General features: G+C 36.5%; 1 pseudogene; it reads left to right on the top strand.

Moving 5' to 3' along the window:
• Nucleotides 1–13,311, top strand: part of LOC113771173 — a 36,034-nt pseudogene extending 22,723 nt beyond the window's left edge.
• Nucleotides 13,312–17,652: the final 4,341 nt, after the last annotated feature.

Consider the following 17,652-nt stretch of genomic DNA (forward strand, 5'->3'; position numbering starts at 1 on the left):
TTTTCCATGAAAATCGCCCCTGGACATTTATTCGTGTAACATACCAACTGAAACAGAAAGATGCGTCAAGTTGTGGGGTGTTCGCACTGAAGTTTACGCAATGCTAGGCAATGGGATGTCGACCACAAGTTGTAGGTGTCCAAACTCCTTGTGTTGCCTGCAGCAAGATCACTTTATTGCCTCTGACATTGTTTTTGCATTTATGTACAGTTTGATGTTGGCATTGCTAGAAAATCTATTGCTTGGGAGATCGTTTTGGGGAAACTAGCAGACCCGTTCACTTATGCTGCTTTTCTGAAAGAGCATAAACATGCAAATGAGGCTGATGGCAGAGGAGATTTGCAAGATGATGCTACCAATAAAACGGGCCATGTGCAGGCCGAGAACGGTACATTATGTCTCGCCTTTACTGTGATTGGTTCCTTGAAATTAAGGGTTTACGATCGATTTTGAATTCTTTACGGCTTTAGGAATTTATTGCGACCAAATCAATCACTGTATGAAGGAAACCAGAAAAAATGTATGTGCCTCTGTTCCAACGCATCTCTTCATGACCATCGCATTCAGAAGTTGTTTTCGTAGTCCCGCAACATACTAGTTGCCTGGGTGCTTATCACGAAATCGTAATAATTGCACTTTCTAGAACTTTGCTTTGCACTTTCCAATTTCACGTGTGTTTGAACTGGCATTATGTTATCAGAAAATTTTTTTCACGTGCCACATCCAAGTGATGTAATGCTGTATGCCTTAAGTTTTATCCCCAGGCGAAGGTACAACGCTAACAACAAGCATACCTGAACTAGCGTCTACCAATGATTCAAAGAAGAAGCTTCTTATTCTTGATTTGAATGGAGTGTTTCTGGGCAGTGCATTTACTAGGAGGACCAGAAATCGTTACCATAACTTTAGACCACATTGCTTTGAATTCTTGAAGGTCTGTTTGTCATGTTTTGATGTGGCTGTTTAGTCATCAAAGCTAAGGTATCCGCCAACCTATATTCGAATTAATTGATTCAAACGGCCACAATTATTTACCGGCTGAAATTCAAGACATTTGTGTTCTCTGCAGGCATAACATTCAACCAGTGTTGGATAGTATGTCCACACAAATGAATGAACGTTTGGAGCAGAAACTGCTATTTGTTTGGGTGAGACGGCAACCGTTATTATTACGATTATCTATGTAAGTCACTGTGTACAACTTATGCTAAATGCAAGTCGGGTACATTCAATATTTTGCAGGATCAGTCTCGTTGCACTGTGGCAGAAACTAGGCTTAGGGACCATCCAGACAAAAATGTGATGTTTAAGGAACTGAAACATGTGTGGGGAGAATATAAGTCGTACAATAGCTCTAACACAATATTAGTAGATGATTCTCCATATAAATCCTTCCTTAATTCTGTAAGTGCACCGTCCCAACTGATCCTTATGTTATATATGCTCATGTTTTTACAAATAAGTTAGATCAGGTCTAACTGTTTCCATATTACTAATTCTATAGGTGTACAATGCCATCTTCCCCACCACTTATACATCTTGGACTGTACAGGACAATTATTTGGGTAAGACGCAATTTTCGTTGCTCTGAAATTTTGTTTTTGCTACGGTAACCGCAGAATGTATATTTTGCTTACACAAAGAAAATATTTGCAGATCCTGAAGGAGATTTTGTACGATACTTGAAGAAATTGGCCGATGCTGATAATGTACAAGAATTCAGGAAACACAACCCTTTTGGACAATCACCCATAACAGAAGGCAGTGAGGATTGGAAGTTTTACAGTAATGTTGTCAGCACTCTTGGACTGCGAGACCCACCAAAGCAATTGAAGCGCAAACGGGAAGCTCCAAAACGATATATTCCGGAGGTATCCATTGCATACATGTTTAGGAATATATTCATAATACTTCAATGGCTAGTTATGTTAGCTGAAATTGCGCTGATCATCTACACAGAGCAAGCAAAAAAAGAAAAATCTCAAGGTATGACGAAGATCAGGTTATGGACGGTTGATTGTAGTGGAAGCTTCTGCAAACCCTTGCAAGCAGAGAAGCTCTCTTCTGATGGGACAGACCACCAAAAAACTGGTCTGCTTTGGTCGGACACTAGGACGGCAAACTGCAGATCATGGCAGTACTACTTTCTAACCTCACTTCTTCTTTGTTTACAAAGGGCAGTCGCTGAGTAAATTTATGAATGTCATTTTAAACTGGTGGAAGTTGGGAGTGGTGTATGCGGTCTGCAAGTTCCCTAGTGCACATGAGGAACGAATATCAGATTGTGGGTTTAATTGCTTACATATAGGGGATCCGCCTATCATAAACTCGTGCTAGATACGTTGGAATGTAGTAAGCTTTGCCTTTTTTCATTGTATTTGTTTCTTGACGACTTTTCTTGTCTAACCATTACAAATCGTAAATGCCACTCGCTGAATCTGTCCATCTGGTCAACCTGTTGGATAGATGCAATACTCACAGTGGCTAAGGGAGCAATGGTTGACATTATTTGAGCTAAGCTCCTTCCTTTTGCGTCTGTACCAAAACAAAGTCCAGAAATGGAATCTCTTACCAAACACAAAGACTGTATGACTAATCTATTCCTTTAGCTAACCGATGGTTGATTATGTCATTGGATAGGGAAACATAGCTGCTGGCGGAGGAGGTGAAGACTTTGGAGCTTTGGAATGGGAATGTCTATGCTGGTGACAAGCTTGGACAAGTTGCATTTTAAAATGGACCTGTCGTGATGGATTCCTTAGACGAATTGGAATATGTTATCGAAGGGATCCACATGACGCTGGCACACATGTCAACCCTGATGCAAATGGTTGGACGGAACAGGTAACATCCCCAACAGCTTAGCCATACTTCCGGTTGGGGATGTGAGTTGAGGGAACAAAGAGATTGACTTGCATGAAGAAAGCAATCAGTATTATTATTGGAATGGAATGTTGCAGCTGGAGAAAATTCATGGGAAGTTCCTGGTTTGCCCAAAGTCGTGTTTGTTTAGAAAGGGCAATTTGATTGAATTTATTTATGAACGGTTTGCAAATCAAAATGTTCGAGGCTGAATTCTATGATTCCTGCCCGTTTTACTGGTATAAAAGTGTATATATGGCATGTGTATAGACACATGCCATGGTATGGTAGCTAAGTGTACATGGCAACACTGATGGTGATGTTGATGTTGGTTACTTTTTGCATTGATTGTTAACATGAAATTATTCATCATTATACCTATTTCCATAGCTTTTCACTTATGGTTTTGAGTTCAACAAAAGAATGACTAAATTCACATGATTCCAATCTTGTTAGCCCCGTCCAAACCATAAGCGCCTACAGTAAACATTTCTACGCTTGTTTTGTCCCATCGCGTCTGTTCGCTCTGTTTCATCATACGAGCACAGTACCCCTTTTGCATACATACAAAATTTGGTTATCGGATTTAATCAAAATTAACTCGTTATTCAATAAAAGACCAGATCTTTATGCCTTTCCTCCATTACAACAACAGGGTACCCAAGCGGGCTTGAGTACAAATGTAGTTATCGGCTAAAATATAATTAAACCCCTTGTCTTATAAAAGACCAGCTGGTTATTGCTTTCGTCCATCATACAGTCAGGAGTACCCAATTTCCTTAAACAATAATTTATTTTTCGGAAAGCATACGAAATAAACCCGTTAACTTTATTAAAAGAACCCCAACTTTGAACGCTTTCGTCCATAATAACAACGGAGTACCCATTTGCCTTAAATAAAAATTTATTTATGGGACAACATTGTATTCAAACGCTTTGTTCCTTACAACCCCAACTCTTTATGGCTTTCCTCCACTGCAAGTAAAGACTAAACCCATTCTCCGTAGAGGCCCATTCATATATCCAAACACGCGTTTCAATTTAAATGTTTCACCTCTTTATGCCTTTCCTCCATTACAACATCTTACCCAAGGTGCCTTATGCCTTATGCCTTATGTCTTTCGGATAAATTGAAAATAAACCCAGGGATGAATAAAAGACCAGCTCTTTATGCCTTTCGTCCATTGCACTGACACAGTACCCAATGTGCCAAAAGGCTAAAATGTATTTATCGAAAAAAAATATTGGTTAAACCCGTTGTCTTATAAACGTCCACCTTTTTATGGCTTTCGTCCATCATGCGGTCAGCAGTACCCAATCTCCTTAAATTGGGTACTTTATTTATCGAAAAGCAAAAAAATAAACACGTCGGTGTTTAATATGACAACCCACTTTTCAATGCTTTGGTCCAGTATAAGAACGGAGTACCCATTTCCCTTAAATAAATGTTTATTTATCTGACAACATTATATTGAAACGGGTTCTTCGATAATAAAACCGCTCTTTATGGCTTTCCCCTATTATAATTACAGACTACCCATTTTCCGTCAGAAAAATATTCATTTGTCAGCTAAATTTAAATTAAACCCGTTTTCAAATAAAATACCAGCTCTTTATGGAATTCCTACGCCACAACAACAGAGTATCCATTTTGCTAAAATACAAATTTACTTATCGGATACAATTTAATTAAGCCCGATTTCCAATACAAACACCAGCTATTTATGGATAATTTATTTGTTCGATAAAATCAGAACTAAATTACGTTGAATGCCACATCACCCTTTAGGATACAACGGTAAGCAACAAACTAACCCATACCAAGTTTAAACTCCGTTTCAGCACAAATTGTTTTTGCACACTCGACACACCTAATTCATAAACTCTCACGGAACATAAATTTATACGCGTAAATTATGACCACCATTCAAATATTTAATTTATTTGTATTTATATCAGAAATCGTTGTTCATGGCATGTAGCATTGTAAGCTAGTCATACTTATTCATTGTGGATTGTGCTTGTCGTTATCCCCAAGGTAAGGCCTCCCAACACCACCGCTGGCAACTTTGCTGGGTTCAAGTTCAACTTCGCTATTGATTACATTGCTTGCCCTGCCTCTAATGCATATGATAGATACACACTAACCGCTTGTCTTACTATGATAGCTTGTGGAATCTCTGTCGCCCTCTTTTGGATTTTGGCCTACGACGACGTGCGTCCCAGTATATATCCCCTACCTTTCCACAAAATGACGCTACCACTAGCCAAACTCTGTCTCTCTGTCTTTCCACCTTCATCCAACCTCGACTTTATTCATCTCCAAGCTCCTATGGATATTCGCTTTGCGCATAATTTGATGACGGACAACGTTGGCATCATCCAGAACTAAACACAGTGCTAGTTTGCGACGCTCCTGTTTCGAATTGTACTGCACCGATTCATTTGTTACTATCTCCATCGTTCGCAACCTAAACCAATCAATCACACTTTTACTGCTACAACGCTTTTTTTTTTCTTACCTGGTTCCATTTCCAGCTTCCAATTCCACTTGACAACATATCCATGTACTTCAGCATGAATAACCCACAATCCCACCTGCATTACAAACCATAACCACAAATTTAGACACAACTGTTGCTGAACTATATAAACACCTGCCAAGCTATACACACTCAACTTACGCATTCCGTTGTTGTGGACATGTGTTTGTAGCTTTTATTTTGTCCAGCCAACGGCATGACGAATACTACCCTTCCAAACCATGAGTCAGCGCTGTTTCCAACCTTTCAATCTGAGGGCAATAGTGGAAAAACATATGCACAAAACTAAGTTTACTGACACCAATTCAAAAGTTTATGCTCGTGTTCATGAAATGTTTGACAAACCAAGTTAGGTTACCATTGTCTCCACAAACCCGCGCCTAATCATATCCATTTGCTCGTGTCCTCTCATTGAATCATAAATTAATACTTCTTCGTTTGCCATGTCCACCACACACATATACCAATGCGCATCGTGCCACATTGGCACGAAAATCTGACAACAGCAGCGCTTAGTTATTCAGCATTATGCGATATTCCATTATGCTACATAACAGGGCGGGTTGTCGTACCTTCTCACACTTCTTTATATTATCTCCTACTTTACATTCCTGTAGATATGCATAATACAGTTCGTCTGCAGATTTGTTGAACTCCAAAATCTCTTGCTACAACACAAAACAAAATTATGTCATTTCTATATGAATGTACGTACTTACACCCCCCAACTTTGGACTAATACTTGTACCTGAAACCAAGTTGGCATAAACCACCATCGAATTGACTCCTCTACAGCACGCCTTTGCTGCCTTGCTGTTTTCATCGCACAATAACAATTTATTATCTGCACCAAACTCAAGTAAAATTACTTCGTCAGGAATGAAACAGTCCACAAAGCACCGCCCAATTTTAATTCCTCCATTTACTCACATCACATGCCATAGCTTTTTCGGGCAGCAAGGACTCCATTGCATCCCGAGTTGCTGTCTGCCCCTTAATTGACATCAATACTTTCCTGCCATTATAAAGTTACATTCAACTTTTCTCTATGCGCTACAAGCTTGATATCATCATTTTCAATGACTCGACTTAACAAGTTGGAGTAGGTTCACTCTTCCTCATTAATACAACCATCAATTACGTTGAACTTCCTTAGGGCTAACTCAATGACCATAAAGGGGCGTCTGCCAAAAACATAGGTCAGTTAACTACTGCCATAGTTAATTATCACTCTAGTTTTACGCTCAATATATTAAATACTCACCTTATATTCTATATGCAACCATAATTTACCTACACTTGCTATTTATATAACCAGGCATAATTGGCAGCACACAAATTGTAAACTTGACGCTTACTTGTAATCCAAGTTTAACTGCTTCCTAAAATTTTCGTTCACATGCCCCGTCCCCTGTGGGGAGAATCATAGTACCTATTCAATCAAACTTTTACTTCTAACTACTTTTACGCCCCCTATGTCATTGCAATTTCAAATAAAGGAAAATACAACTGATGATTTACCAAAACCATGAGCCACTACATACCCTTGAAAGAGCTGAGTGTCAAACAAGAACTTCAGTATTTTAGCGCGTCCCTCGCTCACTTTTCCACCGATTGATGCCAGCCTAGTTTCCTGCTACCAGAAAAATATGTCATCTTTCCTTGTCTACAGTAGTTTCCTTTAGAAATTATGGAACGTTGGAATACTCACCTTTGCCAATAAAGCAACCATATTCGTTTGACACTCCTTTATCCCACTGCTATCCATCTGTACATAAAACTACAATTTATACTTTACTTTTTAAATGCTACCAGATACCTTGTCAATTACTCTCGCATACCTTTGTTCTTTTACATTGCCTTTTGTTTTGTTTGTCTTCCAACACAAGCTTTTCCGTATTGTCCATCCTTAGTCTCTTTCTACTTCTTCGCTTTGTAATTTTCGCCGCAGTCTTTTCACCCCTAGTTACTCTATCATTTTCACTCCTGCTTTTGGACCTAACATCTGTCGTTCTAGGACTAAATTTATGTACTTCACCGCCTCTTCTGGTATTACCGCGCCAATCATCCTTCTGCCCACCCTTCACAGCAGGTGGCCGGTTTGTTTTGCACACCCTTCCACTTTCATACATGCTCCTCAGTGTTTCAAAACGACTTTCAATCATTGCTTCCATTCTACCAATACTGTCCTTCACATCTTTATTACCACGTTCAATTTCAATCAGTCTTCTGTCAATGTCTTCTCTACAGGTTACGTTATTGTAAAACTGCACATTGCCCTGTCAATACAACCCTTCAGTTTTGTCCTACTTGTAACGTCACATAATGCAATTGCAATTTCAACAACAATTCACAGGACAACATTTTACATTACCTGTTCGCCCTCAAATATGCGATTCCTCCACAATATTCGCACGCTTTCATTCATCTCGTACCTTCCCCAAAATCTTAGCCTCGGCCCTCTCGGCTAGAACTTGTGAAACTCGTCCTCACCTTCGATATAGAATCGTTCCGGATAGTAAATCTGCACGGACAAATACTCCAATCATCATTTACAGGTCCTTTACGTCAAAGTAAAATTTAATTATTCTAGCAATTCCTATCTCTATTACAAAATGGGGCGTCTTCATATACCATCAAGAATAGTGCACATCCTGCTATTCCGTTGCCGTCTCTTTCCCGGATGCCCTTCACCAAATTGTCTAGTATGAATTTCGACCAGTTCAAATTTTCCATATTCTCTTCTTTACCCACTACAGCCACGAGATCCCTGCTCACTGTGTCATCCAAAGTTGGTGCTAACAACCTACCAACGACAAACAGTACCAACTTCACTTTGAATTTTTGGCCTTCGTTATGCAAACTACATAGACTGTCACTCAATTCCTCCACTACAATTTTTTCGCTATTTATTGTGATATTCAATTCTCTTTCCAACTCTGTATCCATCTCTTGCCTTTGCTTTTCGATTTCAATATCTTTCCCATGGCTGCTTATGAGAACCCATAATTTTCTTAATTGTTAGGTTTTATTTTCTATTAATTGCATGCTTTTCCACATTTTATTTATTCAAAAAAATTATGAAAATAATTTTTATGAGTAAAGATAGTTTTGAAATCATTTTTTCTAGTATAAATTAGTTTATAAGATTTTAAGAGTGTATACCGGATGTGGGACCCACTAGTGCGGTAAGTTGATAAAATTCGGCCAATTAGGTTAAGTTTTGTATACCGGGATTAATGTACTAGGTGATAAGAGGTAATTAGATGTTACTTAGTTGTATTATTGTTGGATTAGCATTGGAGGGAAAAAGGATAATTTTTAGGGCCAAAAGGTGACAAGTGTCACCATGCCATTTATTCTTGGACTTTGACTAACTTTCTTACTTTACCATTTAATCAAAATTTGACCAAAAATTCATCACATTTTGCTCCCCTTTGGCATAACCTCTTGCTTAAGAAAATAAAAAAATCCTCCAACTTCCTACTTCATAATCTTGCTCCAATCTTCAAATCAAACCGATAAAACTTCAAATCACTCCATAAAATCCCTTTGCTAAGTGGTCTTGAGGTAGTTGGTGAACTGGTTTGAGAAACAAAGGTACTTAGTTGGCTCTTCTCTTGAGTTGCAAGGTGAGTAGCTAAGGAGTTCATTCTTTGGTCTTGCTAATATGAAATTGGTAGCTTGTGTTAGTCAAAGATGTGATTTGGTGGAAGATTTCATGACTTTTAGTTGAGATTGGTGACTTTTATATTTATTCTTGAATTTTTCTGTTTTCATAGGGTTAATATTGTGTGACCATGGATGATGAATTGGGATAGCTTAGAATAAAGCTATTGTGCGTAAATTGTAGCTAATTGCGGGAAATTTCCACTTTGTGCGAAAAATTCCAGATTAGGGTTTATTTTTTCCCCAATTCTTCCCGGTACTGTTACACCTCGTTAGAGGCCGAATTGGCCTTATCACAAAACATGAAAGTTATAGGGAATGATGTTTTATAGTAGTCTGCAAAATATCAGCTCAATCGGAGCAATGTAGCCTGTGAAAAGACTGAAATACCCCTACTGCTATGTTTCTATCCGAACATGCTAATCAGCTTTTGTAATTGGTTGTTTTGACCAGGAATACTACTGATTTGGTTATCGATGTCTTCTTAAGACTTATAGCCTTATATCTTAGCTTTCAAATGGTTTTGGAATCATTTGAATTGGAATTGTATATGCCGAGATATGACTGCATGAATCAGAACTGCCACAGTAAACTTCGAATTGAAAAATCTGGGGTTGTTTTGGTGAATTTGACCTAGATACATTATAAACTGGGCTGAGTAGCCTTCATCAAAGTTGTAGCCCTCTGTCTTAGCTTCGCAACGGTTTAAATTATACCCCAATCCGATAATAGTAACGCTGGTTGTGTCCAATACGCTAAATGACGTTAAATCTGTTTTTGGGTTTTAGGGCTTAACTTTCATTTCCGGTCATTTTCCTAGCTAAATTTTGTACTTGAATGACTTTGAGCCCATTGAACGGCTGTTGTGATGAATTTATATTGTGTATGACTTTGGGATTGATTGAGGAAAATAATGAAACCATAAGTGGTTGGGAAAAATAGGTAAATACAGAGGGCATGCTGCCCAAAATTTTAGGGCTACACGATTCCTTCAATTGAGTTGATCTTAGTACAAATGTGGGATTTTGGGGGTTGTTTGTAACCCTAGGACCAACTGTTATCTTTTTGCTCAAAAGTCATATTTTATTCTTTTGTACTAGTACTTAACCTGGAAAGGCGTACGACGTGTAGTCGAGTCTCACTTGCACATCCCGTTTACTCGATTTTGGATGTGAAACCTTCAATTATTTTACTTTGATGATTTTAGGGTTTCTTGGCGATTAAAACCAGTTTGAAGTGAAAACTTTTGAAGTATCTGTACTTGAACCGGTGAGTGTACCACTCCCCTCATTTGCTGTTTAACTTGGTTCCTGCCCCTGCAATCTGCGATTTAAATGACTGCACTATCTGTTTATTCTGTTTGAGACGAGGGTGTACTTTATCACACTCGTTCTCTTGTCTGTCCATATGCCTATTTACTGTGTATAATCTGTTAACTGTATCTGAATCTGTTCGGACGTCGTTTGGAGGCTGGTATCCAACGACCTTTCTGTGACCTCTGAGCTCAACACCTGTGGCTAGTTACTCAAGTCGGGCCGGCAAGGGTCTGGTCGATTAGATAACAAACCACGGTAGTCTGTTTTGGAAATTTTTGGGTATTGAGACTTTTGATTCCGGTATACTCGAGTATTACCATTACTGTTCCTGAATGGAGTTCGGGCCCGGTAAGGGTATGTTTGGTGGATGAAAATTGGTGTAAAGTAGGGTCTACGGATATGTTGGTTCTATTGACGTTGACGGAGAGTCAACGGGTTCGGATCAAGTACTGCAAATGAAAATCTGGCTCCTGAGAGCCACTTGTATCATTTCCCTTTGAATCACTGTGTCTAAATGTTTTCCTTGATATCTGGTATATGTATCTGATTGATTAAATGTGAAAGGCCATGATTTTACCCCTATATGTTTGGTACCTCATTGAGCGTAAGGTCACCCCCTTTCTGTTGCCTTTGTTTTCCTTACAGGGGACAAATTTGGAAATCACAGTTTTGGAAGAAAAGGGGCAAGCTAGTATATATGTCATGTTGTTAAACTCTTTAAAAATGAAGCCCTAATTGCATTTTGTGTAGTGTGAGTACCTCGGCTCACACTGTATGTTAATTTGTTCAAGACTTCAATGTAAATATATGTATAAGTGTTTGACCTTGTCGATTAAATGTATTCCATTGAGACTATGATTTTATGGTTTGGTAGGCATGTTCTCACCTTAGTAGTTTCCGATTGTTCATTTTCTTTGGGTCCTATCGCGCGTACTATGCTGGATTTGTGTGAATCGAGTTCAGAGTCCTGGTGAGAGCTGGGCAGGCGGTCCGCCGAACCCTTTGGTTCGCCTTAGGGTGAGGTGGGGCTGTCACACTGCTCAAGCCAAGTACACATTCCACATCCTCGGCCGTCACGTGTAGACAGTACCCATGGACGTTCAATGTCCTCCCATCTACATCAAAGTTATCCACCAGCCAGTTCAACATCTCTTTGTCAACCTCTACTCCCTTCACATTCAGAATTGACCCGAACCCAAACTCTCTGATAGCCTATCGTTGCTCATCCAAAAGGCAGTTCATCATATTCTTTACGGGATGAGTTGAGTGGCTTACCATTGTTTCCGCCGTCCGCCGAAGCGGCTTCCTTTCAGTGCTACAACTTTTACAATTCGATGGTATTCCACTTTTATGCATCGGCGATGCTAGATTTTCGCTTTCTGCTTCGCTATCCCACTGCATATCCGAAGCATCTATTTCGGCCGCCCCCTCCATAAGAAATCCCTATCTTTTGCTATTCTTCTTGGTCCGGTTTCGCGGTTCGTCCTTACTAATACGCCGGCACTATTTAGCTTCTCCACCAAGCTTCGCTGCTTTTTGCCTGCCCATACTTTCGCGTACAACCCTCTCACTTTGCACGTTGCTTAGTTTACGCACTCCACACTGACCCTCTCACTTTGCAAGTTGCTTAATTTACACACTCCATATTTCACATTTACGGTCACAATCCCGTTCAACACAGGTTGCAGGTTACAAGAACCCTTTACACGTGCCCTGCGAACATACTCTCCTACTGTTTGTGGCCATAATCATGCAGCCCCAACTTTCCACACATCTGCTTTGACTAATAAACATACCGCAGCAACATCCTAGAATTTTGATATTATCTTAAGTGTGCTTCCAAAGTTTTTTTATGAAATAAGTGAAAGAATTACGTGATCTTTTAAATTGGTTCATAAATTAATATTCTAAAAGGATATGTGGGTTACAAAATTTCATTTGAAATAAGTTCAAAAAATCTTTTTCATTTTAATTTGTTGTTGAATATTTTTTTACTTAAAAAACTAACAAAATTGTAGGAAAAAAATTTTAGTGTTATTTTTATCCCCATTGAAAATTTTTTCTGGCTCCGCCACTGAGACCAAGGGAATCATCATTAACACTTTCCTCGAGTTAGAATCCCATGCAGTAAAGGCTTTATCCAACGATAAAACTATCCCACCGGTCTATGCAGTCGGGCCTGTGTTGAATCCTAAGGGAAGCAATGGTCCAAACCAAGACACTGAGATGATTATGAAATGGCTTGATAATCAGCCTGATTCTTCTGTGGTGTTCCTTTGCTTTGGTAGTGCAGGATCTTTCGATGGTGAACAAGTGAAGGAAATTGCTCATGCACTCCAGCGCAGTGGAGTTCGATTCTTGTGGTCTTTGAGAAGGCCTCCACCTAAAGGAAAGTTTTAGTTTCCAGTTGATTATGAGGACCCGCAAGAAGTCCTGCCAGAGGGGTTCTTGCAGGAAATTGCAAAGGTGGGAAAAGTCATTGGATAGGCACCGTAGGTGGTAGTGCTATCCCATCCTGCTGTGGGAGGATTCGTCTCTCACTGTGGCTGGAACTCAACGTTGGAGAGCATTTGGTGCGGCGTTCCAATGGCAACTTGGCCACTCTATGCCGAGCAGCAGGTGAATGCCTTCCTAATGGTGAACGACTTGGGGATGGCTGTGGAGATTAAGATGGATTTCAGAAAAGATTTTTTAATGGCGGATAACGAGATTGTAAGGGCAGTTGTGATTGAAAATGGGATTAAACAGCTCATGGATTCTGAGAGTGAATTCAGAAATAAGGTGAAGGAAAATAGGAAATGAAGGAGAAGAGTAGGATGGCTCTCCATGGAGGAGGATCATCCTCTGATTCCTTGAGACGTTTTCTGGACGACGTAAGGGATAACGTTCCAAAATTACATGTCAGATCTGAAATTCAGTAATGGTCCTAATGGACTTTTTCTTTTTTGGCACTCAGAGCTGAAGATCAACCATGACTGAACCTATGAACTCTGCATAGTAATGTTTAGCAAGTCATTTTCCTTTCATTTTTTTTTTGGTATTTTTGTTCATGGGCAACAACTGTTAGTTCCCTGAAATAAAACAGATTTGTCACAAAGCTCAACTAAATATTATCAGTCAGTTAAAATTCAGAAAAAAAAAGAGAAAGACAAAAGGAAAAAGAAAATACTACCACTGAAAAAGTCCATAAGGAGTTTTCATTGGTGCGAGGCGGTGAAGGTAGTGATTGGAAAAAAAGCTGTACCAGTTTCTCAACCATGGCTGATATCTCAATTTGCCTCATCTAAGAGTAAAACGTACTTTGATTGGCAACGAGAAAGGGAAATGATAGGATGATATGAGACTAGACACAGGACAGGGGATCAATGCAATTGTACTGTCTTCTGGTTCAATGCGGTTGTTTTGTTTTCTGCAATATTTGCAGTATAAAACCACTGAGTTTTGGCTTAGTGGCCATAAAAAAGGAACTAAATTTCTCTATGACTTGTAGGTCGGGCAAAAAAAATTCAAAAGGAAGTATCAAAATACCCCTTTGGTCTAGTCAGATCTTTATACCTACTAGCCTCTTATACACAATCTCTTTAATCTCTTATTCTTCTAAATTAGGATAGATTAGTTTATGCAAATATCGTTGCCATAAAAACAAAACATATTTGCAGTATAATCATATTATATTGTTATATTTGTATAAAATTTGATAAAAAAAATTTTATAAATGTTTGATAAAATAATATAATGTAGTTGTATACATGAGCTGTGACATATGGAATAACCAGCTATGTATAATAACCAGATGGAACCGGACACAACATGAACCTACCTGCCCTACTTCCTGAATACGTAGCCAGTTTGTGCAATTTATGTCTTTGACTAGACGATATCCTTGTAGATCTTCAGCTAGACAATATCCTCGTAGATCCTATAACTGGAACTCACAAGATGGGACAGGCTATATTACTGAACTAGTCATTGACTGATTAGTGGAAAAGAAGCTAGAAGTTTTCTGGGTGAGCGGTCTAAGGTTCAAACTTTACCTCTCATCAAAATTGTCACTTAATATGATTTTTTTTAGATTCATATGGATGATAATTTAGTTCCCGTCAATTTTTCATGATCATGTTGGGTTACCCCCAAAATAGGATAGAATAGGAATAGGAGTAAATGTAGATAATAACAAGTGATAAAAAAAAAAGATTAATGGAAAGGACAAAACAAGCCGTAGCTAGTTTTGAATAAATGATGAAAGCAAATTCTGATTCAATTAAGAAAAACGCTTCGGTAACCATCGTTATGGTAAGGAAATAATTTTTATTTGATATAATAGATTATCACACTTTTAATAGCAATTTGATTACCTATTGGAGCTATTCACCTAAATAAAATAATGTCTAAAAATAAAGAAGTAAATTTCTCATCTAAAATTATAAGTTAATGTAATAAAATAGTAACTTTTATGTCTCAAAAGATAAATGGAATAAATATGAAACTTACTTTTTAAAGGAATAAATTACTGCTTTATATCCTAAGCTTACTTTATAGAGAGTAAATTTAGTTCAAATACTAGTAAAATTTTATACATAAATGGTAATTCTTATTGATAAAATAGTAAATTTGATTAATGATCAAAACTACTAATTTATGGCACAAATATACTATTTTACTTAAAAAACTTATATCAAACTAGTATTAGGAAGTTTTTTTCAATAATAATAAGATTTTTTATTATTGATTGGAACTTAGTACTCTAATTAGAACGTACTCATAATACACCTATATAATATATAATTGTATGTATAATTTAAAAATATTTTGTATTTATGCATTTTAAATACTATAAAAATATTTTGACTTCTCACATAACCTTATAAATATGTAATATAATTTGTTGTATTATAATTTTTGAATTATTTTCAAAATTTGAAATTGTTTGAAAGTTTGGATAATGATAACAACAAATCTTCCTATTTGTATATAGAATATCAGTTGTCTATATAATTTCTATAATTTAATATCTATGAATATAATAAGATGATAAAGTTTTAATAAATTTATTGTCTAGGACATAAGAATTAATAAGAGTTAAACTTGTATTAATATATACCTAACAAAATGAGAGAAATAGTATAACAATTAATATAATAATAAAAATGACAAAATTATTATAATCTGGACTTTTTTTTCTAGGAAGATTGTTCATAAAAATGAGATCCAACTACTAAATGAAAATTACATACACATATAATATATTGTATAATTTAAATTAAATTAAATTAATGTATAAAATGATCCTAAAATAATTAGCACACTATAATACCAAATTATTTTAACAGCAAAAATTTTTTTGCTAAAAGTCTCAAATATTCATGACATATGTATGAGAGATATTTCACCGTATTTCTATCTTTTTTTGCCCATATTTGTATCTCATATCTAATCATTGATGTTTATTTGAGAAAGAATATTTTTTATAATAGAATTATTTTGAATCTAATTAAAAAGTTGCAATATTTTAAAAAAATAAAAGTGAAATATTTTGGGAGCTTTTTTTTATTTTCCCAAAATTAAAAGCAATTGTTAGTTTTTAGCAATTGTTGCCATTGACATTTCATTTTCGAGACTAATTTTCATCAATGTAAAATTAGTGTAATTAATAATAATTGATGTTCTGTTGGTCGAAGAATGGCATGCTGTTTCTATTATTTTACATGTAACTATTTAACCTAAGTAAAAAAAAAAAGTAATAAATACTTAAATAAAGGAAATAGGTGCTCGATTGATTCATTCAAACTATGAATTCCATTAATGCATAACTACTAAATTATATTTTCATTTGTAGGAAATCAATATATTGATCAGAATTAAATTACTGATTATCTAAACAAATCATAACTGAACTCATGATGTGATATGTACCGCATTTGGTCACCTTTATACTCATGCCATTGTTCTTTCTTTCTATTTATGTTTTAAAGTGCAAAATTCTCTTGATGCATAAAATCTTTCACAAAATTATTCCAATTGTTTAATAGAATGTTAGTACTTTTAGGAGAAACTATGTACTGTAGGAAAGGTTTACTAATTTTTTAGTAAACATAACTACTACATCAAAAAGGTAAAAAAAAACTCGATTTGATTGTGCTTTATGTAGGAGTACTTTTACCAATAATAATAGGAGTAGTAAAATTGGTACAAATTTCAAAATAACAAGCACCATACACATGATTATTGGATTTTTTTCTATTATTCAGACTAATGTAACAAATGTATACCATAAACTAATTTTAATAAATGTATGCCATATATTAGTTTATCGTATACATTTACTAAAGCTAGTTTATCGCATACATTTATTAAAACTAGTTTGTGGCATACATTTATTATATTAGTCTGATCGACTTAAAAAATTCCCATAGTCATGTGTACATTGCTTGTTGTTTAGAAATTTGCACCAATTTTACTATTCCTATTATGAATGGTAAAAGCACTCCTAATTAAAACAAAATCAAATCAAATTTTTTTCCTGCCTTTTTGATGTAATATATATGTTTACTAGAAAATTAGTAAACCATTCCTAAAAGGAAAAAAGTCCTAGTGGCCCTCAAACTTTTAACCATATAAAGTTTTAGTCCTTCAACAATTGTGAGGAAACTTTTGGCTTTTGATCTTTCAATAGTGTAAATTGCTGGCCCTTCTGTGAAGCCATTATGAGTAACAGAAATAAGGGCATTCTTGTCCATGCAAAAATATTAATTGAATAAAAGGTAGTAAATTCAAACTCCTGCTAAAAAATAAAACCATTTTCTCTAATGAAATATGAAAAATCAAACTTCTACTCAACTTTAACAATGCCATCCAAATGCAACAAATCCCAGAAAGCCCATTTAAAGGACAAAGTTAAAAAATTAAGAAATCCCAGATTTTTACACCCTAAAAGTCACTCTTTAACACAGATTTGTGCAGAACTTATAAAACCAACAAATGGGTTTTTTTTGAATCTTACAAATGCAAATAAAATCAATATATTTACAATCATTAAATTTTTACATATGGAACTCTTTAGGGGTGACCCCTGGAAGGTAAAAGCCATAAGCATTATGGCTTCAAACCAAAAGCAGAACAATAGCTAATGCGTCCAATGACATCCACAAAGGATTTCCCAAATCCAATGGTTCTTTGATCTATTTTCCATTGTCTTGATTGAAATCCTTCACTTTCTTAAGAAACCAGTCCTTTTCTTCATCTTTTTCCTTTTCTCAAGAAAC

This window comes from Coffea eugenioides, chromosome 5 (genome assembly GCF_003713205.1).
Source record: "Coffea eugenioides isolate CCC68of chromosome 5, Ceug_1.0, whole genome shotgun sequence".
Lineage (NCBI taxonomy): Eukaryota > Viridiplantae > Streptophyta > Magnoliopsida > Gentianales > Rubiaceae > Coffea > Coffea eugenioides.